This window comes from Falco biarmicus, unplaced genomic scaffold (assembly GCF_023638135.1).
Source record: "Falco biarmicus isolate bFalBia1 unplaced genomic scaffold, bFalBia1.pri scaffold_30, whole genome shotgun sequence".
In the NCBI taxonomy this organism is placed as follows: domain Eukaryota; kingdom Metazoa; phylum Chordata; class Aves; order Falconiformes; family Falconidae; genus Falco; species Falco biarmicus.
This window is the reverse complement of record NW_026611861.1, coordinates 1,886,767-1,899,306: the sequence shown is the minus strand read 5'-3', so window position 1 is coordinate 1,899,306 and position 12,540 is coordinate 1,886,767. Positions and strand designations below refer to the sequence as shown.

The following is a 12,540-nucleotide window of genomic DNA, read 5'->3' as shown; positions in this document are numbered from 1 at the left end:
GCCCTATCATACAAGGTTTGGAAAGTACTGAGGAGACTGGAAGTTAGTATTTTAACATTCATTTTTCCCGCACATGAAGTGTTTCAGGTACAGCGCAGCTGCTGATGTAGTAACTGGGAACGTCTACAGCTGCAGCGGCCTTTAACACAAACCCCAAGATGAATACCGTGAGGGGCCACGGGCACAAACGGAAACACGGAGGGCTGGGGCTGAACGTCAGGAAATGCCTCTTTCCGATCAGGGTGGCTGGGCACTGGCACAGGCTGCCCATGGAGGCTCCATCCTGGGAGATACTCAAAAGCCAGCATGGTCCTGGGCAACCAGCTCTGGGTGGCCTTCCCTGAGCAGGGGAGCTAGAACGGATGACCTCCAGAGGTCCCTTCCAACCTCACCCGTTCCGTGGTCCTGTGATCCAAAACAAACATACCAAACCCGCCACATAACTCTCTCTGCACTGCTACACACTCACAGTAATGTTAAACCTACGGCGCATAAGGTGACAGCAACGTAAAGTGCCCCGTCCTCCAGCATGACCACTGGTAAAGATTTCACTTTATCGGCAGAAGCAGTCACGGCATCTGGACTGAAGCAGCAGGCTCAAATCACATCAAATGATGTCCTAAGCATTAAAGTAACACTGGAAACATTAAAAACACATAGGGTGAAAGGATTAAGCAGAACAAAGGGAATGCTTTTGTTAAAACACAGAACATCAGTGGAGAAAAAATAATGCTTCTACGTTAACAAGAAACATTTTGACAATTCTGTCACGCTCAAGAATCAAGGTGAGTCATTCTGCTAGTCCGACAAAAATAGGTGTGCTTCTTGTGGCGAGTGCAAAATAAAACACCTATGCATCAATAAACCAACAGGCAAGTGCAATGTGCTTGACATCCATTTAATAGACTTAGAATTCACATTCGGACTGCAGTAAACACATTTTCCCATCTGAACTGTGGGATGAGAAACTATAGACGCACTATGTAAACAAAATGATTTCCAGAGCTTTTTTCCCAGCATTTTGTTCAAATCAGGTAATTTTTGGTTAAAACATCGCGGTGCTCCTGTACTGCCCTGCAAAGGGGATCCTGTCAACGTGGATACTTTCTGAAGATCCGTCAGAAGATACCATGGGAGAAGCTCCAGCAGATCCAGCTTCAAGTTCAGCAGTGGCTAGGGAGAAGAGAAACAACATTCCGGTGTTGCTTTTACACTAGACAGGGCCAAATCAGTCACTATGAAAACATCATGGATAACTGGAGAGACTACAGTCCAGAAAGAGATTTAAAAACTTCCAAGGGGACATAACAATCAAAGGGCTAGGCACAAAGGAAGAAACAATCTTTTTCCACATTTGCCTACCAGCCAACAGTATTTCTAAAGCCAGTGACAGAAATTCTATAGGCTACACATTGAACATCTTCAGGGAATCCACAAATGACTCCTGCTTGCACCAGTGCTAAACTGAGCCCCCCTGCAGACCTCACGAACCTCCAGTATCTGTTTTCCTTGAATGTTCAAAGCAGTGATTTATTGGAACTCTGCTCCTAAAAACCAGCTTCTGCCTTCTCTGTGACAAACTTAAAAAGAATCCGCCGGTGAAAACGCAAACACCTTTGCAATGCAGTCAGGCCAGGACAAGTCTCCTAGCCTGGCACTTTCTTTGAGGGGCGTCTTTGTAACTCACCCTGGCAAAACCCTCTTTCCTCCACAAAAACACATACTCAACGAAAGCAAGCCCACCTTTCCTGTTCTTCTCCAGCCACATTTTTCCGACAAGGTCCTGAAACCAAACGCACTCTATGACACCTAGCAGATGCACAGTCAGGTTCAAAATGCACACGGATGAAATGCAACGGCTTTGTGTCCATTCGGACACACGGAACGAGCTGTGAAGCTACAGCTGAACACTCTCTGTATTACCAAAAGCATGCAGGAACAGAAGGAAATTCTCGCAGGGGCTACCTGCTTTGAAATAGCACCAGTCACTGCAAAGCAAAGCAGTGACTCTGGAGGAACGACTACCCTGAAACAGGTGGAATTCCTCTTTCGACACCTGGCCTCATATTATAGAGCATGTTTCATGCTATGTGTTAAAAGCATTCAACTCATCTGATGTTTGCCTAAGTGCTACTAAATGATCTTTTCCCAAAGAAAGGGTATCTTTCATCACTGATTATATTTTTCTTGCTTATTCAAAAAAGACTGCAACATATAAGCTACAAATACAAGCAATGGACAAGAAACAGCAAAAATCCAGACCCAACAGCAGAGAATGGGCGCGGTATGATGTAGTGCGGAATGCAACCGACGCACATGGAAGAAGCAGTGACAGCTGAAGTCTATAAACGTCTTCTCTCAGGGCTTCTTTTACATTTGATGTTTGTGCTCAAGGATTCACTCTAGAAAAACGTGACTTCAGCTTAAGCCAAGTGCACCCGTGTAGAGGAAGCGGGTTAGTTTTCTCTGCACTTGTCTTTTTCAGGCAACTGCATAACATTCTACACAATCTTTTGGTAAGCAGGAAATTTTCACATTCAGGTCTAAACTGGAAAGCTAGCAGAAAAACCTCCCTGTGCTTAGCACAGGAACTTGACAGCTTTCAAGCCATTACATTCAGGAGTTAGGAACACTCCTCTTTTTCCTTAAAAATGCCCCTAACAGTGACACATTACCTTGTTTAAGTTCTTTAGCGATTCTTTCATCTAGTTCCTGCCGTACCTAGAATTATACAGAAAATATAGTTAATACTTTAACAGTTACATTTTTCTAATATTAAACTTCTAAAACATTCTTAAAATCCACACATAATGAGAGAAAACCTAAAAATATAATTCCAAGTAGACACACCTTGGTTTGGGGTTTGATTTTTCTCGAAGAGAAACTTTTGGTCAGTCGGGCTGCAGCTGCCTCATTGCTCAGCAACGTTAACAAAACAATTTGTAACTCGCCAGCTGGATTTTTACTGGGCATTTAACAAAATACACAGGAAGAAAGCAAGAAAGCCTAGCGCAGTTATAGCAGTGAAGGTACGGCTGAAGTTTATCATCAAACACACAAACAGGATGTCAGCTACATGCCGAGATATGTACAAATGCCACCCACAGGGACAAATCAGCCAGTTGAGGCTGGCTTCTGCAACTTCACAGAGAGAAGAGCTGCACCAGCAGCTGCTGCAGGATTGACATACACCATTTGTACAGAAAAAAGCGTGTGCCAATATTCTTCTTTTCTCCACCTTAAGATGGGAAATTGAAAGAGCTCCTACAGATGACGCCAAAACTTCTTTATTGTTATTGCAAATACCACGACACACATTTATAAAAATATAAAAGCACACACAATTTTTTCTTGCAAACTGTGTACTAAGAAAAACAACCGCAGCTACAGCTTCTACGCAGCGAGTGCTGTGGGGTTTATTATGTAGCTGGAATCAGCCTGGATCACTGCAAAGGAGCACTTACGCCTCTTCTCCCCTAGAAAGTGGGTATTGTTACCAATTAAGTTATTCTCACTTATGATTCTGCCTTCAGAAGCCTTCACAAGAAGGAATCACATCTCCTAATTTAAGAGTCACAGTCCAAGCGCTATACGCTGTTGTTTACGTTTGATGGTACTTGCTACTCCTACATTTTTCCCATCAAATTTGTGACACACAGAAGTGAATTTCCAAACACGTATCATACAGCTTCCAGGGCTACGACGGCCATGAAGATGCTGCAGGGCTTGGACCTTGTGAGCTATATGCAGAGGCTGAGAGCTGCAACTGTTTCTTTGCTGGAGAACAGGAAAGCTCAGGGGGACCTTATCTATGTGTATAAGTACCTGGTGGGGGGAGTACAGAAGATGGAGCCAGACTCTTCTCAGCGGTGCCAAGCAAAAGAACAAGAGGAATAGGCACAAATCCAGATAGAGGAAACTTTAACACAAGGATTTTTATAATTATTATTTTTTAAAAAATTGTAAGCATGGACAGCCACTGGAACAAGTTGCTCAGAAAAGGTTGTGGAGTGTCCATCCTTGGAGATGTACACCACCTGGCTGGACAGAACAGTGAGAAACCTGCTACGGCTGACCCTGCTTTGAGCAGGGGTGAGGTCGGACTAGATCATCTCTAGAGGCCCCTTTCCACCCTCACTCCTTCTGTGACTCTCTTGATTTTAGTACTGAATTCCTGGGGGAAGGAGCATTTATTTCATGAAATGAGCAGACCCACCTAGCAGCATAACAACAACAAGAAGAACGGAAACACTGCACAGGGTACTCAACAGGACAGAGAGAGCAAGAGCCTCAGGAAGGAAACCACTCTGCTTACCCTCACAAGAGCAGCAGTAACAGGCAGTAACTGCAAGGGTCAGAGGAGCGGGGCTGTAAACCAGCGAAGCGGAGGGAAGGGCTCTCTCTCCAGGAACACAGGGAAAGCTGGGACCAAATTCACCGGATCCTGCAGGAGAAGCACCACTCTGTGATACTTCATTGAAATACTCTGTGCCAACAGAGCTGCATGAACAATGGAAAAGGACCCCCCAAATCTCTAATTGTTTTCAAGCAGGTACGAGCAGAAGCAAAATTCCGGGGAGAAAGGACCCCCTAACTCCTGAGACGAGACACAGGTAACAGAGAAAAGCAGGAAAACTAATGCCTAGACCAAAATACGGCCCAAACCCAGGACCAAGCCCAAGCAAAGTCGTAGTACTTAGTGGTGTTAGAAGAAACCACTTTCCCTGGTTTCCTGAGTCTTCACAATGACTAGAAGGTCCACAGGACCCTCCGCAACATGTACAAATCAATCAAGAGAAGAAAAAGGTCTTGTTTTCCTCTTATTCATTCCATCAACGTCTTTGTGATTCTCATCCATGTCTGAGGGAAGAGAAATAGGTGGAAATAAAGCCAACACACTGATTTCTGAAAAGGGAATGAATGAAGAGCCAGGCAAAATACACCTCCGAGGACCTTAACTTGCCTCCACTTTTCTCCTTCCCCCCAAACCCCTGGGAAAGGCATCACAGCTGAGCGTCCCAAACCTCCTGAGCAGGTACTTCTCACCTCACTGCACATCTCTTCAGGCGGTAACACACCAGGTGTTCATTTGCAGCAGGCACCTTCTCAACAGTTCTTTTTCAGAAAGTGGTGTTGACTTACTACTTATCCACACAGGCTGCTTTAGCACAGAGTAAGCTGGATCCTGTAAGACTCCGTGAAATGATGCTCCGAGTCTGGAGTACCAGTACTGTTCTGAAGTTGAGTTCCTAGACACAACTGCTGCGACCACCAAGAACTTTTTGTATATCAGAAGTGGCAAGGAGGGTAAACCAGCCTACTCCTAGAGCTCAAAGTTCCATTATAACAGATTAAATCCATAGACTATCATCTCACAGACGGTTAACTACCACCGAAGCCCTTGCACTACATCTCACAGACGGTTAACTACCACCGAAGCCCTTGCGCTACACCTCACAGACGGTTAACTACCACCGAAGCCCTTGCACTACAAATACATAAAGCAGAGAAGTCCCCTGCAGCAGTCATTCTTTCACTTGGACAAACTAAAGTTCAAAATATGCGCAGTGTTAGGAAAATGTGAATACATCAGTAAGTTTTAATCAAAACCTAACAGCATAAACAGACAACATTTCCAGTATAAAATACCATCCCAACATTAAACAATGCTGGCTGCAAACCTTGCCATGTATCTGGCTGCAGAGAAGAGAGAGGGACAGATTTTTGATGAAGGAGCTGAAGAAGAAAGAAAAATGGCCTTATGTTCACAGGTCTTCAGTGAGAAACAAGAACGTGGCCTACATGTAAATGAAGCAAGTAAAAAAGCTAACAACAAAGACTGCTACAAGAGTGCAGAAAGCCAAATCAGAAATGGAACAGAAATTGAAAGATGAAGAGGAAGCAGACATTTCCCTTCCCACATTAAACTGGTTTCATTTACCCACTGATTCACCCTGGTTGCAGAGTTCACTGTTCTTGTCTGTCAAGACACGCACGTTCATTTTCACCAGCCTTTGGCACAGCTGTTAGGATTTAAGCTTGACATTTGTTAAACCTAACAGCAGGACTCCAGTCCCAAAACCTCCTTGCAGCACTTGCAGGAGACATTCCTTGCCTTAGTCTATGGACTAAGGGAGCAGGTCTGAAATGCTGAATTGCTAGTTGCTACAGTCACTGTCTAATGACATGCACAGAATTTGTCAAGTACTTGTAATTTATTCCACATTACTGAAGCTCTAATACAAATAAAAAACACCAAAAAAACCCGAAGACATTTGCATGGGATTGGGATTCTACTGGTTAATAAGCTTGTGCCAATATGAACTTTTTTCTATTTTTAAAGATCCTTTTGCACTTCAAGGTTATTCATTTCTGTAGCGTATATATTTGATAAAGGGGAAGGGGCTATACTGGAATGGAACACATTTCTTTATGCTCTTTTAAGAATAACACGCTCTTTTTTGCTGAACTTGTGATATTACCATCTTCAACATGTACGGCTCTATGTGTAATCACTGATAGTCATGCCTCATGTTTAGGAAAACGGTGCAATCTTTCAAGCCTTTAAACACCAAATTCCTTAGTTAAGTCTAAAGAAGAAACTGTGTCCACTTGCTAGTGGAGCACTCCTTCCTCTTGTCAGCATCATTTACCAGTGTTTTTTCCAACAGCTGCAGGACCAATGATCACCATCATTTTGAATAATAGCAGTGTGAACTATTTTCACCTCTTTGCCCCTGAAGCTATTTCAAAGCTTGTGCGCAAACGAAATTTACACAAACATCTTCCTCTTCAGAATGGCTGGCATGTTCCCTACTTCCAATAGCCCTTCTCACCTTGAGGAAGCTACTACAAGGAACACCAAATCTGCAGAGAGCTTTGACTAAAAAAAGTAGTGCAAAAGGACTGCCTGAGGCACACTGCAATTTCAGCTTCTTAACTCCCTGTCATTTAGAGCTTCAGTGGCAGAAACATTTGTCATCTCCAGCCAAGGCAGCACTGCGCATCCTGAATTTAAAGGCAAGGCAAATTCTGTAGAAGGGAACCAGGTTAGTGGGAAAACAAAGCTGAGGCATAACTGAAGTAAACAGTGAAGTGAAGAAAAGGCTTAGAGTCAGAGAAATTCTTCTGCTTTGAAACAGTCTGGTGAACAGACAGAATACCAGGCAGCACAACCAGCAAAGCATTTCAAAATAGACTAACACTATAATCTCTGATTTCTTCCCTCATGCTCCAACTTGCCTCCTGAATGGCACGGGACTCCTGCGGAAATGACAGCACAGACTGTGCATCTGGTGATTTTGCATTTGGAAACTGATTGAGATTTGCCACCCATTATTGTATGCAGAGGGATACATGCAGTTTTTCCCTTTTGTTACTTCCTGACTTCAAAGTCTTATGTTGCAATTCAATCCTCTTTTCTCAGATGCATGTTATGCACATGACATACTGCACCCGACTGAGAACAATTAAGCCCGCAGTTCTAAGCGAAATACTCGCCTAGTCCTCTAGCAACTACTGCACCTCTGAGAACTCAGTTCCTTTCTTCTGAAGGACTCCAGAGAAGATCAGGTTTTAAGACTTCCCTGAATACACTGAACGTCAGGTGACTCGAGGCTACAAGCAGTGACACTACAATTAGTCTCAGTCGTTCCCTAACTGGTGATTACAGGAAGAAATACCATAAAAAGATGTGCAGCTGGATTTAGTAACAGGGAGGTTATTTTTTTTTCCTGTTTCTTCTTCAAAAAAAGAAACCACAACTGTTAAACCCTTTTCTTTTAAACTAGGACAGCTTTTTTCCTAGAAGTGGGATGGTTTCCTCCTTTGCCTTTTTCTTCTTGTAACATCTCGCTCCCATCTCTCTCTCTTTTTTTCCTGCCCTCACTTGCTCCCTGCTCCCTGTCCCTCTTGTTCCCTTGTCCTGGCTTTCTTCTTACTTCAGTTTTGCAGTGGATCCCTGAATTTCGCCTCCTTTCTGCTGCTTGCGTGCAGAATAATCCCTGCAGGTGGTACAGTACTAATTGCCTCCCACGTTCTTTAGGTAGTGTTATGTCCACCCCTCTGACACAAAAACCACATTCACAACGATACAGAAAAGTTCATCTCTTAACTGCCGCTGCTACGCACTACCTACACACTGCTTTGTCTATTTTTGTTTTGTTGTTTGGTTTGGTTTTTTCTTTTTCTTAAACCAGGTGCAGTATGTAGACACGTTATTTTAAATGGATTCTTTCCAGTGTAGGTGGGACCACTGAACCAGGGTAAGGCTTAAAGGTGACCAAATGCTTCTCACATCCATTCAACAACAGAATGTGCGAGGGACAGACACTGACTGAACAGGCAAGCTTGCCCATGCCTCAGTCCTATGCTAGGTGGGAAACAGATTACAACTACTGACATCTGTTTCCAAGTCTCATGATATCACGTTTACCATTCTGTGAGGGATGTGCTATCATGCTGACTGCTAATTACAGGGCATATTTTGACCAGAGGTATTGCAGAGGTTGCAGCTTTTTACCAAATTAGAAAGCTCTGTAGACTTCCTGAGGAGCAGTTACATATAACACCACATAGCAGGACCCACAAAATCAAATGCCTCCGAGGCACAGCATTCGTCCCGCACTCAAGTGAGAAGTAACGTGCCCTGTTCATACCATCCTAGTTTTGAAGCATCCCTTTGTTGGTATTGTACTAAAACCAGTTCCGGTGAAGAAACTGCTAGCATGAACATCAGTGAAGGGGGAAAAGGTGTCTCAAACAAAGAAGTCTGATGGGATTTTGCACTCATCATAAAGATAGCTGTTTTAAAAAAGGTCATCCACAGAATGGCTTGGGTTGGAAGGGACCTTAAAGATCATCCAGTTCCAGCCCCCCTGCCATGGGCAGGGACACCTTCCACTAGACCGGGTTGCTCCAAGCCCCACCCAGCCTGGCCTTGAGCACTGCCAGGGATGGGGCATCCGCATCAAATTTTACTGAAGAGCTTATTTGGGAGCTTCCTATGCCACAGTATTCTTCATCACAGTTTCTCTTGCAAAAGAGAACTTGCAAAAAAAACCTGTTGCGCAGTTCATCATTTAGAACTCAGTATTTTTTGGTCTTTGAGCGCTTCTGGAAATTTTATAACCCTAATGACCAGAAGTCTTCATTTCTACCACCTAGTTGTATACTGGTTTGATGAGCAATTTGGTTTAGCATATTAGAGCATATGGTTTGGAACTAGAAATGGATTCTAACTTTAGACTGAAAAGCACAACCTTGCTTACAGATACTCTTCAACACTAGTTGAGAACAGTATTTAAAAACGCTTACCTTAGCCACATAGGCTTCAACTCTGTTTCTTGATGGTAACGTATTCACGGTCGGGGTTAGGAAGCTTCCTCCTAGATTTAGACTTCTATTCAGTGCCGGATTGTTGCTAATATGTCCCAGTTCAGTTGAATACAGAACTGGACCACTGACAGCGCTGCTTGCAATTAAAGGTTTGCTTCTATGGCACTCCTGAAGGAGCTTAGCGTTGGCTTCTGCTCATCTCTCATTAGCTCTGAAACATTCAGAAGCATACAAAGAATTATCTTTGGTAATAACACTTCCGCAAAGTTACCCTCCAGGTCTTTGACTATTATCTGACTTCGGAAAGTGGAAGGGATTAAGAGAGTTCAAAAAAAAATGTCCATAATTTGATCTGAGGTTTTTTGAAGAGCCTATTTCTAGGTAGCCACACTACCTGCAGGAAGCAGCAAGAGTTAACCAATTCTTTGGACTTCTCAGCATTAAGGCCTCAAAGCAGTCTGTGCACACCGTGTGTTTACATAGCTCTTCCTGAAAGGTACATCACCGGCGTAAGAACTCTGGGCTTCCCTTCCTTTCCCAAAGCAAGCTGAAACCTATGACATGCGGCTAAAATGGAAGCCAAAAGATTTTTGTTGTTCTTCTTCATAGCACCAAATGCCGTTCTCTGAAGGGCCTATCCTTATTCAAGCAGTAAAGGACATGACATTCTCTTTTCTGCCGTACTTAGAATAAGAAGAGGAGATTAGAGACTGGCAAAAAGGCTGCCTGTTAAAACAAACTCAACTTCAAAAATATCCTATTAATGCCCATGATCGGTGGTGTTACTGCTGGAACACTGAAGAGAAACGAAGATAGTTCCAATGAACAGGGGGGAGCCTTAAGGTACTTTCATCACAAATATGCTCTCTTATGCATAATGCTGACCAGATGTAGAAAAGGTATTTAACGAAGAAAACTGCTTGAGGAAAAAGTAGTATCTTATTATCACGCCAAAAATGCATGGACTTACCCTTCCAGTTTATTTCCTAGGCACCTTCCATTTTTAACTTCCTCCAGATACAGGTCTTTGTACTTTTCCGCTTCTGCCTGTACAGATTCTTTTTGAAAAATACTGTCTCGTTGGGTATTTTTTATCCTGTCCAATTCACGTTCGAGGTCTCCAATTCTGTGTTCTAGCTGGCTTGTCAGCAAAGCATGACGACTGGCCCTGATTTGTTCTAATCTGTCCTGGGAGGCTGCCTGCATCTGAAGTAGATACACACTTTCAACCACCGCAAAGAAAAAGAGAACTCCCCTCGCCAGTCAATTGCACGTACCCAATTTCAAGGGCCCAGCTCTATTCAGCGAGGCAACTGTGCCTCCTCACTGCCATCAGCGACCAGGGCAGAACCCTGGAACTACCACACTAAATGATTCTTTTCATTCAGAAAGAACCCCCATCTTAGCACTATTACTCATCAAAGCTGCTGATGGAAGAACACAACCTCTGTAGGACAGGGCATAGCATTCCTCAAAGAAATTATGGAGATGCCGCACCCCCAGCCCCCACCCTGCAGCTTTGGTGACTTCTTTTCTGAGCGTTGCCCCTTGTGCAATGACTAAGGAAGATGTGTATGCCTGGCTGTGACAACTCTAAGTTGCAATACCCATTCAAGGATAAACAATGAGAACAAGACCAGTGGACAGTGATACCCCTCCAAGAACTGCAAAATGAAATTCTACCTTGGCAAGTTTTTGATTCAGGGCCTGCAGGCACACTGCACGCACATGAAAGCGTCTTGCCCAACCATATTCCCTTCTCCCACTGCCCTTCAGGAAAAACAGAAGTACAGCGTAACACATGGAATCAGGCACCACCCCCCGCCCCTAAAAATGACAACCAAAACAGAAGTCTATAACAGACACACATAAGAAATGAACTTACCTGCAAAATCAGATTGACTTCTTGCCGTTTTTGTCTTATTTCTTGTTCAGCTCACTCTTCCACCTCTCTTTTGGATTGTTCTATTTGGCTGCGATCCACCATGTTAGTCTCCATATGGTGTTTGAGATTAGCCACCTCTTCTTTCAGCTGGCTTTTGCTCTTCTCCAGTTTTTCATGGTTCCCACGCATGGTGGACAACTCCTCTCGCAAATCATGATTTTGTGCTTCTAGCTGCATGCCTTTTTTAGGCTCTATCTCCAGCTGCTGGGAAAGTTCATCAACCTGTAGACAGGAAAGGGGAAAAAACCAGGGAACTCAGAGGGATCTAAAATTAGTCAAATCTGTGAAAATTGGTAAAGGAGTTGGCCATCAAGACTATTTATCACAAAAGTGAAACCAGGCTCTTCTTTTAAAACAAGAACAGCTTTCACATAATTTCTGACAGCATTCCTCAGGTTCCCATCCTTCCTCAGTTCTGCAGTGGGTCACGGACCGAGAGGTACCAAACCAGCGGCATGACACCCGCAGGGCTAGGCTGAAAAGCACTAGGGCTATTCTTCTGCGAGGTGTTCATACGATCATAGGAAATCAAACACACCCATACCCAGTTACATCACAGCCACATTCTGGTTTCATCAGAAAAAGAACCATGTGTCACGCTTCAGAGGAACTGTCACATGCTGTCACACGGTCAAAGCTTTGTCACAGAACTGACAAGGCAAGAAACGGGTACCCTTCTCTTCCATTACGCTGAAAGATCTGGAAGTAGCAGTTCAGAACACCGCTTTTGCAGCAGTGGTGGCAGAAGACAGTCTCTTTAGGTCAAAGCTGCAGTTTGTTTTCAAAAGATTTCCAGGAAATATCAGACTTCCCATAGGTCCCAATGGTCAACTACAGCTCTATCCCCTTCTTTCCCCCTCCAGAAACAGCCATCGTCTATACCTATTAACCATAAAACATGATATCCCATCATCTTTTATTTTTAAAAAAGTGGGGGAAACCAGCAGAGTCAACACTTGAAAGTCTCTAAAATACGTAGAAACTTTACACTTATTTAAAATTGCCCAAACGTAATTCCATTCCCTGTCATTCAAAATAACTCTTCCAACAGGAACACAAATATGCTGCTAACCTGTGAACTAAAAATGAGCCACTGTCAAGGCAGTTGACTCGTTCGACAATAATATCTTCTAAAAAGGAGCATAACTTTGAAACACAGCTATCTCAGTAATGAGCGGAGAAGCAGCTAAAAGGTCACATGCTACCGAACGGCCAGAGCAATGCAGGAGCGGGCTGGAAACTAGGACCACGCGTGGCAA

The 12,540-nt window shown here is 43.7% G+C and overlaps 1 pseudogene; it reads right to left on the bottom strand.

The window, feature by feature from the left end:
• Window positions 1-937: 937 nt before the first annotated feature.
• Window positions 938-12,540, bottom strand: part of LOC130143470 (ankyrin repeat domain-containing protein 26-like) — a 69,059-nt pseudogene continuing 57,456 nt past the window's right edge.